A 7,911-nucleotide genomic window follows, 5' to 3' on the forward strand; every position below is an offset into this window, starting at 1 on the left:
GAATCTTGTATCTTGTTCAGAAGGCTTGATTTATTAAGATATTTTATATAATACATTATGACTATATTAATAGAATATAGAGAGACGTTTGCAGAGCACTTGGCTAGCTACGAATAGAAAGAAAGATTCTATAACAAAGTTGTGGCCAAGGACTCAGTCCCCTAGCTTGCACTGGTGATTGGCCCTTAATTATAAACACAGGAAATGAGCCAATCAAGGTGTCCCTGTTGCATTCCACAGCAGCTGATAATAATTGTTTACCTTGTCTTCTGAAGCCTCTGGCCTCCAGAAGACGCAGAAATCCGAAAGAATAGATTTCTGTGGAGAAATGTCCACGACATCTCACCTTTCCAAACTGTACAAAATAAAAGAAAAATGCTGATGTGGAATGAACAGGAAATTTCTTCACCTATAAAATATAGAATACTAACAATTCACTAAAACAATCCTACAATATAAGAAAAATTCCAAAAACAATGCAAAGAAAATTGAAGTCCATGCACCTGAGTTTCAGGAACAGTCCAAGAGCCGAAGTTTTTTCCCTTGGAATATCTAAGGGTCCTTTTGGTCCTGAAACATACTTCTGCAAAAGAGTTCCATCAATAGCCATCAAAAACCACCGACAGTCTAAATACAATTTTAAACAATTTAAAACAATTTGAAACCATTTGAACAATTTTAGAATGTCCTTTCTGGCCCTTCAATGCTTCAGCGCTTCAGAGCTGCTGCCCCCTATTTTCAATCTTTTTTATTTAATTTTTAATTTTTTTTTTTTTTTGATCGAAAACAAAAGATCAGCAGCCGAGCAGAGCAGTTCCAGAGAAGGAAAGGCCCTGGGGGCCCTGGCCCATGCTGGACCAGGAACCCCAAAACTGGCTCACAAAGGGGGACCAGGACTGGTAGGACAAACCAGAATCCCCAAAAACATCAGGAGGCCTCGCAGTGGGCCCGGCCCAGAAATTTCCTGAGCCAAACGGCCCAGGCCAAACCCATAAGGAAGGCTCTGCATATCCACAGGCCTGAACCCTGCTGCCAGCACAATGGCAGCACGGGTAGTGAGACGCTTCCTTTCCCCTAAACCACTGAGGCTTTCCAGCAGTGAGGAAATAGAAGCTTCCCCGAGAATCTTCATCTTGGGTCTGGGAATGTTTGTTTCCCACAGCAACACCGCACCACCCCAACCCGGCCTGGGGACCAAATGCAGGGCTCTCAGGAGCCCCCTCCCCCTCGCCCCTAGGGCACAAGAGGGGCGGCAGAGATGGCAGCGTCCATGGGACAGCAACCGAAACACCACCCCCCAAACCGCCGCTGATCTTAAAAACCGGCAGCTGGACTGCCGCAAGAGTCAGCTGGCGGGCAGCCCCCGCTCCACTGAAGGAGAGACCCCCCGCCGGGGCAGCTGCTGGGGCAGCTGGCACGGAATGGCTAGAGCTCGAACAAGCCGCCGCTTCCAGGGCAGTCTCTGACGCCGACCTGGAGGGCAGAGTCGCTGGGACGTCCGGTGGAAGCAGTGGGGGGGAAGCCGGAACTGGGGAGGGAACCGCGCTGAACATGGGATCCGCCGCGGTCTGCTCCGAGGGTCCCGCAGGTTCAGCGGCGTTTTCTGCCGCTGACTCCAGGGTCTGCTGCGGAGGCGCAGTCACAGCCTCGGTCGCAGCGCAAACAGGCAGCAGCGGAGCCTGGAGAAGCGACAGAGCATCGCTGTTGCTTAGCAACTAGTCAATCGCTGAAAGTGCTGTCTCTTCTGCCTTCTCCGACACAGGCTCTGGCGGGGGCGGGGAGGCCGGTAAAACTGCGGGCGGGACCTCCTGGAGTGACGGCTCTGGCAGGGGCGTGGAGGAAACCTCAGAGACTGGTGCCGCCCACATGTCTGAAGGAGGCGGAGTCTGAGAGGCCGGTGCTGGGTTGAGCGGCCACTCCCATCCCCCCGGAGAGAGAGAAGGGGGGAAAGGAGAAAACTCCATCTGAGCATGCTCCAGAGCAAGAGTAATAAAAACTTCTTCGTGCCGCGAAGTTTCAGCCCCCCCCGCCGCGAAGCAGTAGCGGGGAAAAAGCCCAAAGTCATCACCCACGGGATCTTCTTCTGGGGGGCGGGGAAACGGAGCCTGGCCATAACAATTAGAGATACATTGAAAACAAGCTGCTCTGCGTTTCAGGACTGGGAAAAGCTTTATAAATGCTGGGTAGGTAGTAGGCAACACGCGTCCATGACTGTAGACGCACTGGATAATCGAGTCCATGCACTCCCAGACGAAAACATCTAAAGCGTACAGGACATCAGTAAAGAACCCAAAAAGCTTTGCCCATCAAAAGAATTCATAGATATCTGTTTCTGACAAAAGGAAACCGTCTTCCCTGCACCAATGTTCCCACACGGCAATAACTTTCTCCTCTGAAGGGGAGAATTGAATCTCTTCTGGCAAGGCATGTGTCTGCCATACGAACAGCCACAAGCTACAAAGGGCTGGTTCATCAGGGATAGAAAAGTGAACAATACCTTTTGAAAGAGTCCAGCTTGCTCTGGCCAGCTCCACAGGTCTGCAGCTCTTTTCCATCATCTTTCCTGATGGTTTTCCAGAAGAAGGTTCTGTTGTGGTCAGCCTTGGCTGTGAACTCTATCCAAATCTTCAGTTCTTCAGCTCCGGGCTTGAATCAACTTTTGTGGACACTTCAAAGAAACCATCAAATGCTACACATACAGGATTTTTACCCAGTGCAGCAATTTGCTCCTCTGGTCTTATTACATTAATTTTTGCTCTTACACGAGGGGTCACCAGATATTACCGCACCTGAGTGGGTCGCAGCTGGTGATAGAGAGACGGTGAATCTTGTATCTTGATCAGAAGGCTTGATTTATTAAGATATTATATATAATGCATTATGACTATATTAATAGAATATAGAGAGAGGTTTGCAGAGCAGCTAGGCTAGCTAAGAATAGAAAGAAAGAATCTATAACAAAGTTGTGGCCAAGGACTCAGTCCCCTAGCTCGCACTGGTGATTGGCCCTTAATTATAAAAATAGGAAATCAGCCAATCAAGGTGTCCTTGTTGCATACCACGGCAGCTGATAATAATTGTATACCTTGTCTTCTGAAGCCTCTGGCCTCCAGAAGACGCAGAAATCCGAAAGAAAGGATTTCTGTGGAGAAATATCCGCAACATTACCCCCTGCTTTTGCAACATCGGTGAGCTTAGTTTTGGCATGTGTTGGTCCTTTGCAATGCAGCAAATTTCCTCACTGGCCATTTTTTGAAGACACAACAATTCCCAATTTTCTGGTTTTTTTCATTTGCATTTCATTTGATCCTATCTCCTTTCCAGAGTGTTTGAAGGCTTTCTTTTCAGGGCTGCAAGATTCCCTTTCCCTTCCCGAAGGGAAATTTCATTTCCTTTCTGGGAGGGAAAGGGAATCTTACAATTTCAATGGGGACCAATAGAGGAATCTTTGGTGCTTGTCCCTGCCCTTGATGGCATGCCATGCCTTTTGATGGCTTTGACTTTGGGAAGGATTTTTTTCTTTTTTTTTTTCATGTATCCATGCCATGTCCCTCATATCTTCCCCTCCAAGTTGTGTCCTCCTCCTTGATGTTTTCCCCTGCTTTTGAAACATCTGTGAGCTTAGTTTTTGCATGTTTTTGTGTTTTGTACTGCACCTGATATAATCCCGGTCCATTTCCTTGTAATCGGGGAATTTCCCAAATTTTCTTTTTTTCTCCTCCAATTGCAATTCCTTTGATGCTATATCCATTCCAGCATGTTTGTAAGTCCTTCTTTTCTCTTTTAGCCTTCAGTGGGGATCAACTTAGCAAGCTTTGCTGCATCTACCTGCACTTCATTGCATATGGCCATCCTGCACTTTGATGGTTTTGACTTTGGGAAAAATATTTTTTATTTCTTTTTTTTTTAAGTGTCCATACCATGTCTCTCATATCTTTCTCCCTATGGTGTGTACTCCTCGTTGACTTTTACCCCGGCTTTTGCAACATCGATGAGCTTAGTTTTGGCATGCGTTGGTCCTTTGCACTGCACCTGATATAATCGCGGGCCATTTTCTTAGACTCACTAAATTTCCCAAATTTTCTCATTTCCTCCCCCAATTGCAATTCCTTTGATGGTGTCTCCATTCCAGAGTGTTCGTAGGTCCGTCTTTTCTCTTTTGACCTTCAGAGGCGATCAATTTTGGCAAGCTTTGCTGTATGTGCCTGCACTTGCTGGCGTAATGGCTGCCTGCATTTTGATGGATTTGATTTTGGCAAAGTTTTTTTCCATTTTTGGTTGTTTTCTGATGTGTCCATGCCATGTCCCTCATATCTTGCCCCCTAAGTTTTTTCTCCCTACTTGACATTGGCCCCTGCTTTTGCAACATCGGTGAGCTTAGTTTTGGCATGTGTTGGTCCTTTGCAATGCAGCTCATTTCCTCACAGGCCAATTTTTGAAGTCACAAAGATTCCCGATTTTCTGGTTTTTTTTCAATTGCATTTCATTTGATCCTATCTCCCTTCCAGAGTGTTTGTAAGGCTTTCTTTTCAGGGTCGCAAGATTCCCTTTCCCTTCCCGAAAGGAAATGAAATTTCCTTTTGGGAAGGGAAAGGGAATCTTGCGATTTCGAGGGGGACCAATAGAGACCAGGGCCAAGTCAGGCTGGTTTGATAGTACAAGGGGCTCCTGCAATCTGCCTTCCAGAAGCGGGGCAGCTGATTTTTGTTTTCCAGGGAATAAGGCTGTGGTTTGTGTTTGAGGGCCTGTGTCTGGGAGTGACCGGCTGTCTCCTGAAAATCCACGTTACGCAGGATGCTTCCCAGACCAAACATGGCACCACTGACACGTCGGGCTGGTTTGAACGTACCAACTGGCTCCTGCAGTCTGCTATACTGAAGCAGGGCAGGTGAGTTTTCTTTGCAAGGGGAAAGGGCCATGGTTTTTCATTCCGGGCATTTGGCTGAGAGTGGCCCGCTGGCTGTTTAAAATCTTTTATATGCAGGATGGCTCCAAGACCCAAAGGGGAAACACTGCCAAGTCTGGTTTATTTGGCAGTTCCAAGTGGCTCCAGCAATCTGCCATCCAGAAGCGGGCCAGGTGAATTTTGTTTCCCAGGGAACAGGGCCGATTTTTTTTTTGGCAGCCGGTGGCTGGGAGTGGCCGGCTGGCCCCTGAAAATCCACGATACGCAAGATGGTTTCGAAGACCCAAGGTGGCACCAGCGCCAAGTGAGGCTTTTTTGATAGTACCAATTGGCTTCTGCAATCTGCCATGCAGAAGCGGGGCAGCTGAGTTTTGTTTCCAAGGGAGAAGGGCCGTGGTTTATCTTTTAGGGCCTGTGGCTGGGAGTGGCTTGCTGCACCCTGAAAATCCAAAACACGCAGGATGGTTCCCAGACCTACGCTGGCACCAGTGCAAAATCAGGCTGGTGTTGTAGTACCAAGTGGCTCCTGATATCTGCGATCCAGAAGCAGGGCAGGTGAGTTTTGATTGCCAGGGAAAATGGCCGTCGTTTGTGTTTGGGCGCCTTCGGCTGGGAGTAGCCGGATTGCTCCTGAAAATCCACGATACGCAGGATTGTTCCCAGACCCAAGGTGGCACCACTACCAAGACAGGCTTGTTCGATAGTACCAAGTGGCTCCTGCAATCTTCTGTCCAGAAGCGGGGCGGCTGAGTTGTTTTTCCAGGGAAAAGGGCCGATGTTTGTCTCTGGGGGCCAATTGCCTGCAATGTCCGCAGGTTCCTGAAAATCTACGATACGCAGGATGGTTCTCAAACCCATGGTGGCACCAGTGCCAAGTCGGGCTGGTTTGATAGTACCAAGTGCCTCTTGCAAACTGCCACCCAGAAGAGGGGCAGGTAAGTTATGTTTGCCAGGGGAAAGCGCCGTGGTTTGTGTATGGGCGCCTAAGGCTGGGAGTGGCCGGCTGGCCCCTGAAAATCCACAATACGGAAGATGGTTTGGCAGACCCAAGGTGGCACCAGCGCCAAGTAATCATTTTTAATAGTACCAGCTAGCTCCTGCAATCTTCCATGCAGAAGCGGGGCAGCTGAGTTTTGTTTGCAAGGGAAAAGGACTGTGGTTTTGTTTCAAGAACTGTGGCTGAGGATGGCCGGCTGGCTCCTGAAAATCTTTATTATGCAGGATGGCTCCCAGACCCAAGATGGCAACACTGCCAAGTCAGGCTGATTTGGCAGTTCCAAGTGGCTCCAGCAATCTGCCATCCAGTAGCGGGGCAGGTGACTTTTGTTTGCCAGGGAAATGGGTCGAGGTTTATTTTTGAGGACCTGTGGTAGGGAGTTACCGGCTAGCTCCTGAAAATCCACGATACGCAGGATGGTTCCCAGACCCATGGTGGCACCGGTGCCAAGTCTGGCTAGTTTGATAGTACTAAGTGGCTCGTGCCATCTACCATCCAGAAGCGGGGCAGGTGAGTTTGGTTTTCCAGGGAAAATGGCCGTGGTTTGTGTTTGGGGGCCTGTGGCTGGGAGTGTCCGGCTGGCTCATGAAAATCCAGGATACGCACGATAGTTCCCAGACCAAAGGTGGCACCAGTGCCAAATCGAACTGGTTCTGTAGTAAAAGTGGCTCCTGCAATATGCCATCCAGGAGCGGGGCAGCACGGTTTTGTTTGCCAGGAAAAAGGGCCTTTGTTTTTGTTTGGGGGCCTGTGGAAGGGTGTGTGTCCTGCAATCTGCCATCAAGAAACGGGGCAGGTGAGTTTTTTTTTCCAGAGTAAGGGGCCGTGGTTTGTGTTTTAGGTCCTGTGGCTGGGAGTGGCCGGCTGGCTCCTGAAAATCCACGATACGCAGGATCGTTTCCAGACCCAAGGTGGCACCAGTGCCATGTCAGGCTGGTTTGATAGCGCCAAGTTGCTCCTGCAATATGCCATCCAGAAGTGGGACAGCTGAGTTTTGTTTGCCAGGGAAACGGCACGAGGTTTGTGTTTTGGGGCCTGTGGCTGAGATTGGCCGGCTGGCTCCTAACAATCCACGATAGGCAGGATGGTTCCCAGACCCAAGGTGGCACCAGTGCCAAGTCGGGCTGGTTTGATAGTACCAAGTGCCTCCTACAATCTATCATCCAGAAGAGTGTCAGGTGAGTTTTGTTTGCCTGGGAAACGGGACCAGGTTCTTGTCTGGGGGCCTATGGCCGGTAGTGGCCGGCGGGTTCCTTAAAATCTACGATAGGCAGGATGGTTCCAAGACCCATGGTGGCACCAGTGCCAAGTCGGGCTGGTTTGATAGTACAAAGTTGCTCCTGCAGTCTGCCATCCAGAAGTGAGGCAGCTGAGTTTTCTTTGCCAGGGAAACGGGCGGAGCTTTGTGTCTTGGGGCCAATGGCTGGCAGTGGCCGGCTGTCTCCTGAAAATTTATGATAGGCAGGATGGTTCCACGACCCATGGTGGCACCAGTGCCAAGTCGGGCTGGTTTGATATTACCAAGTGCCTCCTGCAATCTGCCACCCAGAAGAGGGGAGGGTGACTTTTGTTTGCCAGGGAAAAGCGCCGTGGCTTGTGTTTGGGCGCCTATGGCTGGGAGTGGCCGGCTGGCCCCTGAAAATCCACGATACGGAAGATGGTTTCGCAGACCCAAGGTGGAACCAGCGCCAAGTAATCTTTTTTAATAATACCAACTGGCTCCTGATATCTTCCATCAAGAAGCGAGGCAGCTGAGTTTTGTTTGCAAGGGAAAATGACTGTGGTTTTGTTTCAGGAACTGTGGCTGAGGATGGCCAGCTGGCTCCTGAAAATCCAGGATACGCAGGATAGTTCCCAGACCAAAGGTGGCACCGCTGCCAAGTCGGGCTGGTTTGATAGTACAAAGTGGCTCCTGCAATCTGCCATCCAGAAGAGGGGCAGGTGAGTTTTGTTTGCGAGATAAACGGGCCAAGGTTTTTGTCTGGGGGCCTATGGTCTGCAGTGTCCG

Source organism: Melospiza melodia, chromosome W, assembly GCF_035770615.1.
Source record: "Melospiza melodia melodia isolate bMelMel2 chromosome W, bMelMel2.pri, whole genome shotgun sequence".
NCBI classification, from domain to species: domain Eukaryota; kingdom Metazoa; phylum Chordata; class Aves; order Passeriformes; family Passerellidae; genus Melospiza; species Melospiza melodia.